This window comes from Hyla sarda, chromosome 7, assembly GCF_029499605.1.
Source record: "Hyla sarda isolate aHylSar1 chromosome 7, aHylSar1.hap1, whole genome shotgun sequence".
NCBI classification, from domain to species: domain Eukaryota; kingdom Metazoa; phylum Chordata; class Amphibia; order Anura; family Hylidae; genus Hyla; species Hyla sarda.
The window spans coordinates 23,680,143-23,701,098 of record NC_079195.1 but is presented as its reverse complement, the minus strand read 5'-3'; the positions used below and the strand labels follow the sequence as shown (position 1 = coordinate 23,701,098).

Here is a 20,956-nt window from a genome sequence, read left to right as displayed (position 1 = left end):
ATAGATATGAGATAGATAGATAGATATGAGATAGATAGATATGAAATAGAGAGATAGATATGAGATAGATAGATATGTGATAGCCTGGGGGAGAAGGGTATATGGGGTGTAGCTGTGCGGTGAATAAAGGTTGTCTGGTTAACCCTTCCTATTCGTGACGCCAGGGTGCGGGCTCCTCTGTAATGCTTGTCCTACTGCCACCCTTCCCAAGAGCAATAGGGAGGTAGAGAATAATTAAATGTCCACAACTGGAGAGTTTGCTGAAAACAGTTGGAACTTTACTGAAGATTTTATGCAAGCTTCATAACTGGAACAGTCTCTATACAGGCAAAGTCTCTTAGAGATTGACAGTGGTTGGGACTTTAAGCGTTTTAGAGTCCGTAGACTGATATGCACTGTTTCACTGGATTTAGGGGATTTAGTTGCGGTCCAGTAGCCACGCTAGCTTTAGTGGGGATTAGTTTAGAACTCACAGTTTAATTTAGGCTGCGGCCGTCAGGTTTTCAGGCCTAGCGTGTTTTAGAAAGTTGCGCAGATCCTTCCTGCTAGTCCGGCATCCACGAGAGCAGCAACCCAAGAGAGCGATCATTGGCCACAGCTCCCTTATATGGGCAGGGACTGGACTAGAGCTAATTGGTCCAATACTTCTGTCCATCACCTTTACATAGAATTATGGGTAAACATGTGACCCAAGGACCTCCAAAGAAATCAACATAGTCACATGACCAAAGGTCCTGCGACGCCAACAAGGTAAGTACTAATATGCATTATATTAAATATACACAATATTAAATATGTACATAGAAACATTATAAAATTAGAGTAGAAGAGAGGCGACTAGGGGCTGTTCCACCTGGGGGACCCTACCTGAGCGTAGCAACTCTGACTTTGGGGACCACCATACATGGTACGGTATGCAGTACGGTACCGGGACATGTAAACATGCATGGGATAAGCATAAGGCTATCCTTCATATAAGATAGGGCCAGAGACTATTGATAGGATTCAGAATAGAGATGAGCGAACTTACAGTAAATTCGATTCGTCACGAACTTCTCGGCTCGGCAGTTGATGACTTTTCCTGCATAAATTAGTTCAGCTTTCCGGTGCTCCGGTGGGCTGGAAAAGGTGGATACAGTCCTAGGAAAGAGTCCCCTAGGACTGTATCCACCTTTTCCAGCCCACGGGAGCACCTGAAAGCTTTACTAATTTATGCAGGAAAAGTCATCAACTGCCGAGCCGAGAAGATCGTGACGAATCGAATTTACTGTAAGTTCGCTCATCTCTAATTCAGATTATTGGGCAGACTAGATGGGCCAAATGGTTCTTATCTGCCGTCACAATCTATGTTTCTATGACACCACAGATAGATATGCGATAGATAGATAGATAGATAGATAGATAGATAGATAGATAGATAGAAAGATAGATAGATATGAGATAGATAGATAGATAGATATGAAATAGATAGATATGAGATAGATAGATATGAGATAGAGAGATAGATAGATAGATGTGAAATAGATAGATATGAGATAGAGAGATAGATAGATAGATGTGAAATAGATAGATATGAGATAGATAGATAGATAGATAGATATGAGATAGATAGATAGATAGCTAGATATGAGATAGATAGATAGATATCTATTAGATAGAGAGATAGATAGATAGATAGATAGATATGAAATAGATAGATAGATAGATGGATATGAAATAGATAGATATGAGATAGATAGACAGATAAATAGATAGATAAATAGATAAAATAAAAACTGATGGAGCAGCACTACCACACGGTGCAAGTCAGTGGGTGCCTGCAGTGGAACATCCCAGGCAAGGGGATGTACAGATATCCGCACCAAATACAAAAAAAGTACTCCGGCACTCTAAAAATGAGGGTGAATAAGGTTTATTAACCTGACATCAAAGCAACGTTTCAACTGCCCGATTGCAGCCTTTCTCAAGCTCCTCCTTGATCTGGAATTTGGCTGCAATCGGGCAGCTGAAACGTTGCTTTGATGTCAGGTTAATAAACCTTATTCCCCCTCATTTTTGGAGTGCCGGAGTACTTTTTAGTATTTGGTGTAGATAAATAGATATATAGATAGATGACACTACGGCACTGGATCTGGCGTTGCTCGTGGTTCAGTTCAGGTCTCTCAGTTCATGTAAATCTCTTGGCTATAAATACTCGTGCAGCGAGGTGGAGGAATGGATTTGCTCAGCACTCTCTTCTGGCTCCGGACGCTGTTTACCCAAAATCCCCAGGACACCAGGAAAATAAAACAAACCTCATTACTCCAATGGGCGGTATAGTATGTCATAGTACACTAGAGGGTTAGTGACTCCCTGGCAGCCATCTTTTCATGGTGGGGACGTAGAATATTAATTCCATGGGGGATAATGGATCATCGGAGGAAAATTACTTAAAGGGGTACTCCGGTGGAAAACTATTCTATTTAATATCAACTGGCTCCAGAAAGTTAAACAGATTTGTAAATTACTTCCATTAAAAAATCTTAATCCTGCCAGTACTTATCAGCTGCTGTATGCTCCAGCGGGAGTTGTGTAGTTCTTCCCAGTCCGACCACGGTGCTGACACCTGTGTCTTTATTAGGAGTTGTCCCTATAGCAAACCTCTCCTGCTCTGGACAGTTCCTGACATGGACAGAGGTGTCAGCAGAGAGCACTGTGGTCAGACTGGAAAGAACTACATAACTTCCTGTGTAGTATACAGCAGCTGATAAGTACTGGAAGGATTAATATTTTTAAATAGAAGTAATTTACAAATCTCTTGACGTCCTATCCCCGCCCCCTCATGATGTCACGCCCCGCCCCCTCAATGCAAGTCTATGGGAGGGGGCGTGACGTAGTCACGCCCCCTCCCATAGACTTGCATTGAGGGGGCGGGGCGTGACATCATGAGGGGGCGGGGATAGGACGTCACGAGCTCCCGGTGCCGACTCCAGGGTTCAGAACAGTTTTTCCCAAACGCTGAGCTGATTTGGTGCATTCACGTCAGTGTTGTCACCTATTGAGCGCAATTAGCTTGGTCAACCTTCTCCATTGAAATCTGTACACTGCGACATTAATGCGGCCGTTATTAGCGGCAAAAAAGACGGGTGACAGATGTGACAGTCTAGATGAGACATATGGGCTTTCTAATAAAATGTCACGTGACACATCTAACTTGCCGCCCGACGTGTTTCTTGGACACGTTTCAGAGTTTACAAAGCCATTATGATACATAGAACATTTCTATGAGGATGGAAACCAAACTATAATTTCCACAGGAACGAATGAACTGATTGGAACAGAAGAACAGTAATATGGCCGCCTGGACATCGCACAAAGAATTGGGTAGTGATGAGCGGCAGGGGCCATATTCGAATTTGCAATATTTTGAGAACCTATTGACGATTATTCATCCTATGTTCGCAAAATTCCCATTATTCGCTATGTTCGTTCACTTCTTTTTCTTCATGCGACTAATTCGCAGGGAAAATTTGCATGAAAAAAAAACACAAAAAAAAAAAAGAATATTCGTCATTACAAATATATAGCACTATATTCTAAATATTCGCAAAATCGCGAAGTGCCGATATTAGCAATAAAAATTAGCAGTACGAATATTCGTGCTCAACACTAGAATTGGGCGCGTTATTATAGATCATAATTATTATTTTATCTATGTGGTCACTATATTATGTTAGGTAGTACTGTATGGTATAACGGTATTATATGGTAAAGCATTGTATCCTATTCTGTTGCATTGTATTGCATTATATGGCTTTGTATCATATTATAATATATTGCATCATATTATATAATATTACATTTCATTGCTGTATATCATAGGGAAATATATTATGATGTGCGATAGCAGTGTATCATACAGTATGTATACCATTTTGTATAGCCGTACATTATACAGTATTGTATTTTATGTTGTATTGCATCCTATTGTATCATATTGCATTATATTATCTTATATTGTATTGCATAAAATTATATAGTAATATATTATTATATATAGCATTATATTGCATTATGTTGTATTGTATTGTATCATATTGCATTATATTATCTTATATTGTATTGTATAAAATCATATAGTAATATATTATTATATATAGCATTATGTTGCATTATATTGTATTGATACATTATACTCTGTTGTATTGTATCTTGTGATATCATATTGGATTGTATCACGTAAGGCTGCATTCACACCACGTTTTGTACATACGGGTGCCGAATCTGGCGGGGGGAGGGGCAAACCGAGCGCTCCCGTACCCCGGCCGGATCAGCCCGTGACTCCATTTACTTTAATGACCCGACCGGAGTCAAATGGTGACCCCGGTCGGCTCAGTTTTGACCCGTATGCGGTTTTGGACCGGACCTAAAACCGTAGTATACTATATTATGTTGTAATATTTAATTATGTAATATAACATTGACTCATGTTATATGGAATTGTGTCATAGTATATTTTTTTATAGTAGCACATTATACTCTATTGCATAGTACATTGTATTAAATTATTTTATATATGGTATCATTACTGTTTGTTGTATTATACATTATGTAATATAGTATTATATTGTATTGTATGGGATCACATTGTATAGAAGTACATTATATCACATCTTATATAATATTACATCATGTATTATTAAAATGTATTATGTTTTACTGTACTGTATCATATTATGTTGTATTATACTGTATTGTATGGTATTATATTGTATAGTAGTACATTATACTTTATTATCATACTATACCATATTATATTACATCTTATTACATCATGTAATATTGAAATTAGTGAATGATACTGCACTGTATCATATTATGTTGTATTATATTATATTGTATTTTATGGTATTATATTGTATGGTAGTACATAATACTTTATTGTATCATACTATGTTATATTACAACTTATTACATCATGTAATATTGAAATTAGTAAATGATACTGTACTGTATCATGTTATGTTGTATTATATTATACTGTATTTTATGGTATTATATTGTATAATAGTACATTATACCGTATTGTATCATACTATACTTTATTATATTACATCATGTGATATTAAAATGTATTATGTTTTACTGTACTGTATCATATTAGGTTGTATTATACTGTATTGTATGGTATTATATTGTATAGTAGTACATTATACTTTATTGTATCATACTATACCATATTATATTACATCTTATTACATCATGTAATATTGAAATTAGTGAATGATACTGTACTGTATCATATTATGTTGTAATATATTATGCGTTATTGTATGGTATCATATTGTATGGTAGTACATAATACTTTATTGTATCATACTATGTTATATTACAACTTATTACATCATGTAATATTGAAATTAGTAAATGATACTGTACTGTATCATGTTATGTTGTATTATATTATACTGTATTTTATGGTATTATATTGTATAGTAGTACATTATACCGTATTGTATCATACTATACTTTATTATATTACATCATGTGATATTAAAATGTATTATGTTTTACTGTACTGTATCATATTAGGTTGTATTATACTGTATTGTATGGTATTATATTGTATAGTAGTACATTATACTTTATTGTATCATACTATACCATATTATATTACATCTTATTACATCATGTAATATTGAAATTAGTGAATGATACTGCACTGTATCATATTATGTTGCATTATATTATATTGTATTTTATGGTATTATATTGTATAGTAGTACATTATACTCTATTGTATCATACTATACTTTATTATATTACATTTTATTACATCATGTAATATTAAAATGTATTATGTTATACTGTACTGTATCATGTTATGTTTTATTTTACCGTATTGTATGGTATTATATTGCATAGTAGTACATTATACTTTATTGTATCATACTATACTTCATTATATTACGTCTTATTACATCATGTGATATTAAAATGTATTATGTTATACTGTACTGTATCATGTCATGTTTTATTTAACTGTATTGTATGGGATTATATTGTATAGTAGTACATTATACTTTATTGTATCATACTATACTGTATTACTGTATATTACATCTTATTACATCATTTAATATTGAAATGTAGTAAGTTATACTGTACTGTATGATATTATGTTGTAATGTATTATACGTTATTGTATGGTATCATATTGTATAGTAGTACATTATACTTTATTGTATCATACTATATTATATTACAACTTATTACATCATGCAATATTGAAATTAGTAAATGATACTGTACTGTATCATATTACCGTATATACTCGAGTATAAGCCGACCCGAATATAAGCCGAGGCCCCTAATTTCACCCCAAAAACCCAAGAAAAGTTATTGACTCGACTATAAGCCTAGGGTGGGAAATACATCATCCCCCCCCATGTCATCATCATCACCCCGTCATCATCCCCCCTGTCATCATCCAGACCCCTGTCATTATCACCCCCCTTCATCATCACCGCCTGTCAATGCCTTCAATCAGTGGTTTTCAACCTGCGGACCTCCAGATGTTGCAAAACTACAACTCCCAGCATGCCCGGAATTGTAGTTTTGAAATATCTGGAGGTCCGCAGGTTGAAGACCACTGCAACCTTCGTCATCATCCAGACCCCCCCTATAGTTTTTCTACTCATCTCCCCTCGGTGGAAAGGAAGGGTGAGCTGGTCCGGGCCATCTATGCTGCAGGGACCGTCCGGTGGGGAGGGTTAGTCGTTCCGGGCTGTACATTTTCACCAGGGGGCCCCTCTTCTCCGCTCCAGGCCCGGCCCCAGACTAGTGACGTTGCCTTGACGACGACGCACAGGGACGTCTGCTGCGCACGGACGTCCCTGTGCGTCGTCGTCAAGGCAACACGAAGGCCGCAGTGGTCTTCAACCTGTGGACCTCCAGATGTTTCAAAACTACAACTCCCAGCATGCCTGGACAGCCGGTGGCTGTCCGGGGAATGCTGGGAGTTGTAGTTTTGCAACATCTAGAGGTCTGCAGATTGAAGACCACTGATGAAGGGATTGACAGGCGGAGAGTTCACTCAAGTATAAGCCGAGGGGGACGTTTTCAGCACGAAAAATCGTGCTGAAAAACTCGACTTATACTCGAGTATATACGGTATGTTGTATTATATTATACTGTATAATATTGTATATTACATCTTATTACCTCATGTAATATTGGAATGTATTATGTTATACTGCACTGTATCATATTATGTTGTATTATATTATACTGTATTGTTTTGTATTTTATTATTGTCTAGTACAAGTTATGTTGTTTTTTCATATATTATGTTTTCCCAAATATAATCATATCCATAATATGACCGCCCCAGCATTATATAAGGGGGCGTATCTCTTTAATATTGGAGGCCACTCTGCTGTCAGGTATCCGTATTGGAATGACAGGTTTATGAGTTGTGTTATTAGGAGCCTAATATAGCACAAGTAAAGTGCACAGTATAGATCCGGTTTAGACTTCAGGGGAGGTAGCTATGCTGCGGAGGGGATTCTCACACGTGAAGTCTTGGCGGGCTTTTGGGAGGGACGCTCTAGTGTTGCAATAGCCACACGGGGCTTAAAGGGGTATTCCGCCCATACACATCTTATCCCCTGTCCAAAGGATAAGGGATAAGATGTCTGATCGTGGGGGTCCTGCCGCTGGGACCCCAACCCTCCCGTGATCTCCGTTCAGCACCCTGGTGCTGCTCCGGTCTTGGAAACGCTGGATTTCTGGGACTGGAGACGCGACATCCCGCTACGCCCCCTCCGTTCATGTCTATAGGGAGGGGCATGATGGGCGTCACACCCCTTCCTATAGACATGAATGGAAGGGGCATGACGTCATGTCTCCAGTCCTGGAAATACAGTGTTCCAAAACTGGAGCAGCATCCGGGTGCTGCATGGAGATCGTGGGGGGTGCCAGCGGCGGGACTAGACCAGTTTTCATTTTTGCATTTTTTTTTCTCCTCACCTTTTACAAGCCATAACTCTTTATTTATTTTTTATCAACAGAGCCAAATAAGGGCTTGTTTTTTGCGGGACTAATTTGTACTTTCTGAAGACGGCCTTTATTTTTCCATAAAATATACAGAAAAAAACAAAAAATTATTATTTGTGAGATGAAATTGAAAAAAAAGTATGTGGTCAAACTGATGTTATATTGATTCTTCAAGTCTATGCTACTGCAATTGGATTTTTTACAATTTTTTTTTAATCTACTTTCTTTTATTCATTTTTTATGAGTATGCCTAAAATTGCCCTGTTCTGACCTTTTTAACTTTTTTAGTTTTTCATCTGTAGAGCTGTGTCGAGGATTATTCTTCCGTCACTGTGATCTTTTGTTTTTATCTGTCCCAATTTGGTGTAGATGAGACTTTTTGATCACTTTTTAACAATTTTATTCTGGGTTGTGATAAAAAAAAATTGCAATTCCAGACTTTGGAATTTTTTTCGTTTTCGTTTTTTCAATGTGTGGGGTCAATAATGTCATATTATTTTAGTTTGGACAAATCCAAATGCGGTGATACCAAATATCTAATTTTTTTATTCATTTATTTTGAAAAATGGAAAAGCAGGGTGATTTGAATTTTTATTATGGGAAGGGTTTATTTATCTATTTAAAAATATTTTTTTTATTTATTTTTACACTTTTTAAGTACTCTAAATTAACTTGTATGAGCAATCAATGCTGGTACTGTTGTGTGCACTGATCAGTTCTATCGGCGCTCTGCTTATACAGCCTGCCTTAGTAGACTGTATAAGAACGGCGACGATCAGGTGGCTTGGAGGTAATCAGGACCACTGCTCTGCGGAGGTCCCGATCAGACCCCTCAAAGCCCTGCCACCTGTCATTTCTCACTTTAAGGGTAGGGTCACACGGAATGGATCTGCAGAGTATTTTATGCTGCAGATCCGCCTATGACCTGACCCTTTTATGTGCCTTCAGCTATTCCCCCCTGTGTGCTGCTCGCAGCGGCAATGTGCCATTCCGAGCAACCACACGGGCCTGCAAGTCGCCTTGCATACTCGCAGTGTACTCATAGACATTGCAGAGCCGCCACGATGTCTGAGTACACTGCGCATGTGCGTGGTGCGTGGTGACTCTCAAGTCCCTGTGTGAGCAGCACACAGGGGGGAACAGCTGGAGGCACACTATAGGGTCGGGTCATCGGAGGATCCGCAGCCTAAAATACACTGTGGATCCATTCTGTGTGACCCTACTCTTGAGCTCCGAGATCTGAAATAACTGTGTCACCTGAAGGGTTAATGATGAACATGTCTGTCATTAGTGGTGAGTCCAGGTCGCCAGTAATTTACAGGGACTATTATATGAGTTCTGAAGTTTGCCTTGCATAAATTGATACAGCTATACACAGATATGCCATTCACAAGCATAGACGAGCTTGGTGAGAATGTCTTGCTTAGCTTTTCCATACTTCTGAATGTCATATCTGCTTATAGCTGTATCAATTTACGCACAGGCACATTTTACAACTCATAAAATAGCCCCTGTAATTGTGCAGGGGGTAGTAATGGTGTCCAACTGACCATGTGGTTACTGTACTAAGCAGATGTTCCATTCAGAAGCCTGGGAAAGCTGTGTTTGACAGTCAGAACTGGTAATCATGACCCTGTAATCATTGCAAGGTTTCACTGTCACACACTGCTATAAGCAGATGTGCCATTCAGGAGCAAGGGAAAGCTGGTTGAGACATTCTCACTTAGCTTTTCTATGTTCCTGAATGGCATATCTGCACCCTCAGGTACTATAGCAGAGTCACAGGGCACTGGTGGTGAGCACTAGGGTGAGTGGTACACTGCTACGTACTGCTGCCTCAGTGCTGCGCCGTTCAGAGTCGCCCTAAGAGATAGGAATAGGAAAACTTCCGTCAGTAGGACCAGGTACTGGTCCTACTGACGGAAGTTTTCCTATTCCTATCTCTTAGGGCGACTCTGAACGGCGCAGCACTGAGGCAGCAGTACGTAGACGACGTACACTTACGACGGGGTGAGGAGTTAGTAGTGCAGCCCAGCATCGGGCACTAGAGGCTTCATACAGCAGGACTATCTAGTGTCCGACTCTTCGGAACATATAACAGACAGAGGGGTCTTATTTGTGGTGCACGAGTGCATCGGCTAGTGGAAGCGCCTGTAGTGCGGAAAACAGTGCTGTCCCAAGACCCCTGCCTCTAAGACCCTGCACGCCGAAGCTATGTATGTGCACCGATACCTTCAATAAAGACCCCTGAATGGTGAGTGCTGGCTGCTGTTTTTTCTTCAGTTTCTTTGCTTGTCACATTCTAGTCTAATGTTGACCAACCAGTGTGCCTCCAGCTGTTTCCTAAACTTCAATTCCCAGCATGCTCAAAGAGCCAAAGGCTGTTGGCTGTCCAGGCATGCTGGGAGTTGTAGTTCTGCAAGTTTCTTCAGTTTCTTTGCTTGTCACATGAGAGTTGGCTTTGTGCACCCCCGCAATTAGGGCAGGTGCTTGAAGTAGAGCATTATTAGGGATCACCTCGCTAACTGCTGGTGGTGTATGTGCCGGTGCCTCTGCTTCTTATCTTGAACTGTTCTATAGAATGTATTAACCTGTCTTTAATAGGGTAGGTATACTTTTCTGTGGCACGCTACACTGTCAGCATCCTGGTCTCCAGTAAGGAACCTATTGTTAAAGGGGTACTCCAGTGGAAAACTCTTTTTTTTTTAAATCAACTGGTGTCAGAAAGATAAACAAATTTGTAAATTACTTCTATTAAAAAATCTTAATCCTTCCAGTACTTTTTAGGGTCTGTATACTAAAGAGAAATCCAGAAAAGAAATGCATTTCCTCTGATGTCATGACTACAGTGCTCTCTGCTGACTTCTGCTGTCCATTTTAGGAACTGTCCAGAGCAGGAGAAAATCTCCATAGCAAACATATGCTGCACTGGACAGTTCCTAAAATGGACAGCAGAGGTCAGCAGAGAGCACTGTGTTCAGACATCACAGACATTCTTTTCAGGGGAGGCATACACGTTGATGAGCCGCATGGGCTCACCCGCCCAGGAACCGTCTGCGACGAGAAGTCTGCCACAGACGAGCTCCCGGACGGAATCAAGTGCAAAGTTACCTCCCCTGATCAGGATGGCCACCCCTGCAGAACTACTGTCACCCCCACCAGACCAGTAGGAAGGGCCATGAGACCACCGCCTGGACAGCTGTTTCGTGGTTTTTGCCACTCGTCAGTACAGAGCAGGGTGATCTGGCTTGGCTGGGTTAAGAGGCCTGAGAGCAGCTAAAGAGGATGAGTATTTACCTCAGGGCGAGGCCACCACTCCTGGTGTAACGGAGCTCCAGAAGGCCATTAAGCACTCCGCGGGCATTCTGGGTAGGGGAATATGCAAAGCAGCTCATTACATCACATTTTCAGGTCATGTTCCCTGGTATCAGCTTAGCTCCTGTTAAGGAATATAAAAAGCTGATCGGGATTTTATGCCAAGCCAGACTACTCTGGCTTGGCATAAAATCCTGATCAGCTTTTTATATTCCTTAACAGGAGCTAAGCTGATACCAGGGAACATTACCTGAAAAGGTGATGTAATGAGCTGCTTTGCATATTCATATATATATATATATATATATATATATATATATATATATATATATATAATTATATACAGTATATACCCAGGTTATCCCAACATGGTCCATATCACTATTTACAGGAGATAAATATAACTTATACCAGCTGTACATATATAATTATATACAGTATATACCCAGGTTATACCAGCATGGTCCATATCACTATATTCAGGAGATATATAACTTATACCAGCTGTACATATATATTATATACAGTATATACCCAGGTTATACCAGCATGGTCCATATCACTATATACAGGAGATATATAACTTATACCAGCTGTAGATATATAATTATATACAGTATATACCCAGGTTATACCAGCATGGTCCATATCACTATATTCAGGAGATATATAACTTATACCAGCTGTACATATATATTATATACAGTATATACCCAGGTTATACCAGCATGGTCCATATCACTATATACAGGAGATATATAACTTATACCAGCTGTACATATGTAATTATATACAGTATATACCCAGGTTATACCAGCATGGTCCATATCACTATATACAGGAGATATATAACTTATACCAGCTGTACATATATATTATATACAGTATATACCCAGGTTATACCAGCATGGTCCATATCACTATATACAGGAGATATATAACTTATACCAGCTGTACATATATATTATATACAGTATATACCCAGGTTATACCAGCATGGTCCATATCACTATATACAGGAGATATATAACTTATACCAGCTGTACATATATATTATATACAGTATATACCAGGTTATACCAGCATGGTCCATATCACTATATACAGGAGATATATAACTTATACCAGCTGTACATATATAATTATATACAGTATATACCAGGTTATACCAGCATGGTCCATATCACTATATACAAGAGATATATAACTTATACCAGCTGTACATATATAATTATATACAGTATATACCAGGTTATACCAGCATGGTCCGTATCACTATATACAGGAGATATATAACTTATACCAGCTGTACATATATATTATATACAGTATATACCAGGTTATACCAACATGGTCCATATCACTATATACAGGAGATATATAACTTATACCAGCTGTACATATATAATTATATATGGTATATACCAGGTTATACCAGCATGGTCCATATCACTATATACAGGAGATATATAACTTATACCAGCTGTGCATATATATTATATACAGTATATACCCAGGTTATACCAGCATGGTCCATATCACTATATACAGGAGATATATAACTTATACCAGCTGTACATATATATTATATACAGTATACACCCAGGTTATACCAGCATGGTCCATATCACTATATACAGGAGATATATAACTTATACCAGCTGTACATATATATTATATACAGTATATACCAGGTTGTACCAGCATGGTCCATATCACTATATACAGGAGATATATAACTTATACCAGCTGTACATATATAATTATATACAGTATATACCAGGTTATACCAGCATGGTCCATATCACTATATACAGGAGATATATAACTTATACCAGCTGTACATATATATTATATACAGTATATACCAGGTTGTACCAGCATGGTCCATATCACTATATACAAGAGATATATAACTTATACCAGCTGTACATATATAATTATATACAGTATATACCCAGGTTATACCAGCATGGTCCATATCACTATATACAGGAGATATATAACTTATACCAGCTGTACATATATAATTATATACAGTATATACCAGGTTATACCAGCATGGTCCATATCACTATATACAGGAGATATATAACTTATACCAGCTGTACATATATAATTATATACAGTATATACCCAGGTTATACCAGCATGAGGGCAGGGGCTCAAGCCCCCTTTGAAGCCTACGTGTGCACGTCCCTGAGAGATGTTGTACCTAGAACCTCAGGAGCCTGATCCTGAACCAGAACCCATGCCGCTCAATACCCAGAGGCAGTGTCATTGTCTTCTATCAGGGCTGACAAGGATACCGATGGCCTGTTGAGCATCTTCTCATGTGTGGGGTTCCCCAAAGATATGTTGACTGACCAGGGGCCCCAACTGATCTCTTATCTAATGCACAATCTTTGCCCAGAGGTTCAGACGGAACATCTGGTCACCAGCCTCTACCACGTCCAGATAAATGGTTTGTGTGAGAGATTCAAATAAAGGGGTTATCCACAATAAGTTAATTTTAGTACATGACTGCCAGAACTGGGTATTTCCTGTTGGATTTTGTTCTCTAAACTACACATCCCATAGTTCCATGCTTGAAAGTTTGAGGTCACTTTCCTCCCTCCCACACATCAGCCACCCCACCCATTTAAACACAGTGTTTTCTAACCAGGGGCCTACAGCTGTTGCATGATTGAGCAGGACAGACTCCCTCTGATCACCTGACTAGTGATGTCATGTCTCTACGCACTGCAACCTGGTAAATCCAGAGACATGAGTCATTTTGTATGCTGTTAAAAATAAATATTGGGGCACTAATCACAGAAGAATGGTGAGACCACCGTCACACACAGGTACAGACATTATATTGTGAACTACATCAACTTTACAGCCCCTGTAGCATAGTCAAATAAAATAAAAATCCTGGAATACCCCTTTAAGGGTAGGGTGTTTGATGCATATGCATCTTTCAAGTCTATGAGAGTAATAATAAACACCCATAGATTTTGCTAGCACTGAAATACGCATATGCGTATCGGGGATGGGACGTGGCTCAGGGACATTTTCCCTTCACTTATAGGGATGTTTCAGGACAATTCCAGAGAAGTGGATAGGAAAGTTGGGTCCTCTAGAAAGTCCAAACTATAAAATTATAACATTAATTAAACTGTCCGTCAATGTCATATAAGTAAAAAAAAAAATTTGGGGGACATTTTGTATACCCTAAAAAAATTTATAAAAAGCAATCAAAACAAAAATGGCACCCATAAAAACTTCAGACCACTGCGCAAAAAATGAGCCCACGCATAGCCCCGTATGCAGAAAAATAGAAAAGTTATAGGGGTCAGAAGATGACCATTTTTAACATACTAATTTTGGTGCATGTAGTTATAATTTTTAGTAGTAAAGTAAAGTAGTAAAATAAAATAAAACCTACTGTATTTTTCGCCATATAAGACGCACTTTTTCTTCCCCAAAACTGGGGGGAATTTGGTGCGTCTTATATGGCGAATACAAACCTATCGCGGCGGTCCCTGCGGCCATCAACGGCCGGGACCCGCGGCTAATACAGGACATCACCGATCGCGGTGATGTCCTGTATTAACCCTTCAGACGCGGCGATCAAAGCTGACCGGCGCGTCTGAAGCGAAAGTGACACTAACCTGCCTCCTCGGTGTCTGCTCCGTGTCGGGATCCCCTGCATGGCCGGCGCTCTCCTTTGTCGTCATCACGTCATTGCACACGACGCCCCATCGTCCAATAGGAGCGGCGTGCGTAGAGGCGTGCGTAGCGACGTGATGGCGGCGACAGAGAGCGAGGATACCGGGCAGCAGAGATGTTCCGGAGCGACGGGGACACCCCGGGGACGCGGCAACAGCGATGGAGGGCGACATCCAGGGCAGCGGTGACGGGTCCGGAGCGGCGGGGACAGGTGAATATTACCTCGTATACCAGTGGTCTTCAACCTGCGGACCTCCAGATGTTGCAAAACTACAACTCCTGGCATGCCCGGACAGCCAACGGCTGTCCGGGCATGCTGGGAGTTGTAGTTTTGCAACATCTGGAGGTCCGCTGGTTGAAGATCACTGTGACGGTGACCTATACTTTACATTGTATTCTAGATTTTCCTCATTTAAAATTGGGTGCGTCTTATAAGCCGGAGCGTCCTATAGGGCAAAAATACGGTACATAAATTGGGTATCCCTGTAACTAGAGATGAGCGAATTTACAGTAAATTCGATTCGTCACGAACTTCTCGGCTCGGCAGTTGATGACTTATCCTGCATAAATTAGTTCAGCTTTCCGGTGCTCCCGTGGGCTGGAAAAGGTGGATACAGTCCTAGGAGACTCTTTCCTAGGACTGTATCCACCTTTTCCAGCCCTCCGGAGCACCTGAAAGCTGAACTAATTTATGCAGGATAAAGGCACCAACTGCCGAGCCGAGAAGTTCGTGACGAATCGAATTTACTGTAAATTCGCTCATCTCTACCTGTAACCAAATGGACTTACAGAATAAATATAAGGTGTCATTTTTGTCGAAACAGAAGCCGCCAAAAATTACAAAATGGCGTTTTTATTTTTCAATTTTGTCCCACAAATAATTTGTTAGGGGTTTCGTCATAGATTTTGTGGTGAATTTACTGGTGTCATTACAAAGTAAAATTGGTAGCGTATAAAACCAGCCCTCGTATGGGTCTGTAGGTGGAAAACTGAAAGCGTAATGATTTTTAGAAGGTGAGGAGGAAAAAAAACGAAAGTGCAAAAATAAAAAAACCTTGAGTCCTTAAAGGGTTAAGGGGGAGATTTATCAAAACCTGTGTAGAGGAAGAGTGGTGCAGTTGCCCATGACAACCAATCAGATCGCTTCTTTCACTTTTCACTGGCCTTTTTAAAAATGAAAGACGAACTCTGATTGGTTGCTATGGGCAACTACATCCCGCTTCCTTTACGCAGGTTTTGATAAATCTCCCCCTAAGTGTTTTAGAAAGTTGTAGAGCTTATACTTAATACAGTGCTTAACCCCTTAACTACAATGGACGTAAATATACATCCTGGTGCCCTAGTACTTAAAGGAGTAGTCCAGTGTTGAAAAACGTATCCCCTATCCTAAGGATAGGTTTCAGATCGCGGGGGTCTGACTGCTGGGGCCCCCCGTGATCTCCTTTTTGGGGCCCTGGCTCGCTGACCAGATAGCGCGTGTTGACCACCGGACGAAGCAGCGGCTGACACGCCCCCTCCCATAGACTTGCATTGAAGGGGCGTGGTGTGGCGTCATGATGGGCGGGGCTATGACGTCAGGAGCTCCCGGCCCCAGCGTTCGGAACACTTTGTTCCAAACGCTGAGCAGTGGAGTACCCCTTTAAGCTTTATTTACATAAAAATGGGGAATCCTTTTTATTCAATTCTGTATATCTACAATAGTTTCCCATAGATCCTGTAATGCCTGTATCCAGCCACACAAGAAAACCTTCTACCAACTCCTATTCCTAATCTTAACCACCTCAATGTATTCCAGATAACCTGGGCAAACCTATAAATTCACTTAGTTGTGCGCTAGACTTTGCACAAATGTCCATTATTAATCCCTGGCCCTTAGTACTCCTATGTATTCTGCACATATGTGTTCCCACAAATATAGTCCCATGATCACTCATGGTTCCCGTATGGTTCCTACCACCAATACCCATTACTATCCCTAACCCCACTCAACCCATATAATCCTCTACATTCCCACAAACATTATTTGAAAAACTAACATCAGTTCTCAGGCTGCATTCACACTGCGGTTGGAGCATACGGCTGCCGGATCCGGCTGGGGGAGGGGAAAACCGTGCGCTCCCGTACCCCAGCCGGATCGGCACTGAACTCCATTGACTTTGATGAGCCGACCAAAGTCAAACAGTGACTCCGGTTGGCAAATTTTTGCCCCGTATGCGGTTTTGAGACCGGACCTAAAACCGCAGCGAACAACGGTATGGTTTCCCCGAGGAAACTTTCCACCGATGTTCTCCGGACCCTGTAATACCCCCCATACTTTAATATGTTACATGGTTAGTATGGCTGAAAAAAAGACATACGGCCATCAAGTTCAACCAAGGAATTGAAGAGAAGGGATGTGATTTCATATTTCTGTATAAACATTTAAAGGGGTACTCCACTGGAAAACATGTATTGTTAAATCAACTGGTGCCAGAAAGTTAAACAGATATGTAAATTACTTCTATTAAAAAATCGTAATCCTTCCAGTATTAATCAGCTGCTGTATGATCCATCTTTTCTTTTTGAATTTCCTTTCTGTCTCACCACAGTGCTCTCTGCTGACACCTCTGTCCATGTCAAGAACTGTCCCGAGCAGGATAAGTTTTCTATGGGGGATTTGATCCTACTCCTAAAATGAACAGAGCTATCATCAGAGAGCAATGTGGTCAGACAGAATAGAAATTCAAAAAGAAAAGAACTTCCTGTGGATCATACAGCAGCTGATTAGTACTGGAAGGACTAAGATTTTTAATAGAAGTAATATACAAATCTGTATATATAATTTTTTTTTCCAGTGGAGTACCCCTTTAATGCTACAGTATATTGTTCTAGGAATGTATCTAACCCTGTTTTGAAGCTTTCAACTGTTCCTGCTGTGACCAGTTCCTGAGGTAGACTCTTCCTTGGATTCCGCTCCATGAACTCTCATGCTCTCCCACATAACACCTATCCGGATCCCATACTCTATAAATAGCCCCTTTGGCTTCTTCGTTGTAAGGTTTCCAGCACTTGGGAGTCTTACCTGCCCGTCTGATTTTATTGCATTCCACCATAACCCAAAGAGCCATATGCATGATGACCCCCCCCCCCCCAACCTTACCTTGGAGTGACTTGGGTGTTGCTCCCCTGGAGCCTCCTGCACCATCGCTGGTGTCTGGTTGGGTATCCCATAGCTGGAGCTTTCCCGTAGTTGCATATATTGGTATTGGGGGTCGTCGCCCCACCACCCTGACTTGCAGCCATTTTTTTGGGTCTCCTTGGGGGTTTCTGTTTTCTCCATTCCACCCGAGACTCTCAATAACCTCCTAGACTCTTTCCTTCACTGGCTGTCTCTTGACTTGACTGTCATACCCCTTCTGTAAGGTGTCTACGACTATCTATCACTTCCAAAGCTCCTTTGCCTCCGACCTCCTTGCGAATGTGTCTCTTTCTCGAGACGTCTCGTGTCTTCTTCTGGAACTCTTGAGCCCTTCATTAAATGCCTATTACCCTTCGCAGGTTGTTTCCGGAGGTCTTCGCGCTGTGACTTTCTTCTGACCTCCTCAAGGTCTTGATTTTTTTTTTTTCTTCTTCTTCTTATCTCTCTTAATACATTTCCCATATAATCTTACAGGCTCCTCATAACCCCAAGGCTGTATCTTCCTGAAGGAGCTTCTGAAGAGGGACAAGGCTTACGGTGCAAACCCAGGTATAGTGATATATAGATATATATAGCGTGTCACATGACCACTTGCAAAACCTGAGATATTAAATATCAGTCAGAGAGAGAGAGAGGAAGGAGAGATAGGGAACACGCAGGAGAAACACAAGAAGGTGGACGCATTGGAGTCTATGCTCGAAACTAGACCCACAATGCAACTAGAACTGTCATATATCTACAGTTACCATCTGCAAATGATAAGAAGAGATACAATGTATCTGAATTGTGATTGTTCTATGTAGGCCAGTGGCTCCCAACAAGGGAACCTCCAGCTGTTGCAAAACAACAATTTCCAGCATGCCCGGACAGCCGAAGGCTGTCCGGGCATGATGGAAGTTGTAGTTTTGCAACAGCTGGAGGCACCCTGGTTAGAAAACACCGATCTCGGTTTGGTTGAAACGTTCTGCACATAGATTTAAAAAAAAAGGCTATATGGGATTAGAAACACTTATCCAATTTTTTCCAGAAACAGCTCCACCCTTACCTAAAGGCGGTGTCTGGTATTGCAACTCAGACCCCATCAATTGTATATCTGAAGCCACCCATTGCTTCTAAGACTTAAAACACCCATACATTGTAATAATAATTATACATTATTATTATTATTTTTATTATCCCAGTAATAAAACTACAGGAAAGGGGAAGAAGTCAGTACAGCGAGAAGCCATATTAAGAAAAGTGTTTTATCTGTTTTATGACTTAATAACTGGAGTATTATTATGTACTGAGAGTGGTCCGGGCACAAGACTGGCGCGCAACACTAATAGAAGGCAGGAAAATCAATAAAATAAATAATAGATAATTAATTAAATATTTATACTCAATAAATTCTATAGAGATCAGAGACAGATATATGATAGATAGATAGATAGATAGATATGATATAGATATGAGATAGATAGAAAGATATGAGATAGATAGATATAACTCAGGATCAGTATAGGATAAGTAATGTAATGTATGTACACAGTGACCTCACCAGCAGAATAGTGAGTGCAGCTCTGGAGTATAATATAGGATATAACTCAGGATCAGTACAGGATAAGTAATGTAATGTATGTACACAGTGACCTCACCAGCAGAATAGTGAGTACAGCTCATACAGGATATAACTCAGGATCAGTAATGTAATATATGTACACAGTGACCTTACCAGCAGAATAGTGAGTACAACTCTGGAGTATAATACAGGATATAACTCAGGATCAGTACAGGATAAGTAATGTAATGTATGGACACAGTGACCTTACCAGCAGAATAGTGAGTACAGCCCTGGAGTATAATAGAGGATATAACTCTGGATCAGTACAGGATAATGTATGTACACAGTGACCCCACCAGCAGAATAGTGAGTGCAGCTCTGGAGTATAATACAGTATATAACTCAGGATCAGTACAGGATAAGTAATGTAATGTATGTACACAGTGACCTCACCAGCAGAATAGTGAGTGCAGCTCTGGAGTATAATACAGTATATAACTCAGGATCAGTACAGGATAAGTAATGTAATGTATGTACACAGTGACCTCACCAGCAGAATAGTGAGTACAGCTCTGGAGTATAATACAGGATATAACTCAGGATCAGTACAGGATAAGTAATGTAATGTATGTACACAGTGACCTCACCAGCAGAATAGTGAGTTCAGCTTTGGGGTATAATACAGGATATAACTCAGGATCAGTACATGACTTGTATAGCAGGCTGCACCTTTATTAATCTTGTACACAGTGTCTTATGGGACACGGTGGCTCGGTGGTTACTTATTTCTTCTGGTTCCCTCATACACTCCAAAACACATTAATAAGTCAATTCAGGATTTCGGTTGCAAGTTTTACTGAAGACAGACATGGCCCCAATGTGTCATAGTTTCGGTGCAAAGCAAGACAACTAATAGTCGTCCTAAACTAGACAGTGCACTTTAGTAAGCATTGCGCATTTGTAGTTTGTCTAAGTGTTTCTCATCCAGTGTGCCTCCAGCTGTTGCAAAACTACAACTCCCAGCATGCCCGGACAGCCTTTGGCTGTCCGGGCATGCTGGGAGTTGTAGTTTTGCAACAGCTGGAGGCACCCTGGTTGGGAAACATGCTATCCATTTGCAACCCATTTCAAATCTAGACTTACCCAGACCTGAGGCAGCAGAGCTTTGA

At 40.3% G+C, this 20,956-nt stretch overlaps 1 protein-coding gene and 1 long non-coding RNA gene across 3 annotated transcripts in view; one reads left to right on the top strand and one right to left on the bottom strand.

The window, feature by feature from the left end:
* Positions 1-20,956, top strand: part of LOC130281647 (uncharacterized) — a 119,209-nt gene that overhangs the window by 18,028 nt on the left and 80,225 nt on the right. Inside the window, exons 2-3 of the long non-coding RNA XR_008846066.1 lie at positions 9,986-10,291; positions 18,719-18,793. This is a non-coding gene — a long non-coding RNA (uncharacterized LOC130281647). The remainder of the gene's footprint in view (positions 1-9,985; positions 10,292-18,718; positions 18,794-20,956) is intronic.
* The window catches only part of CLCN1 (chloride voltage-gated channel 1), a 185,244-nt gene that overhangs the window by 136,873 nt on the left and 27,415 nt on the right, over positions 1-20,956 (bottom strand). The window lies entirely within an intron of this gene.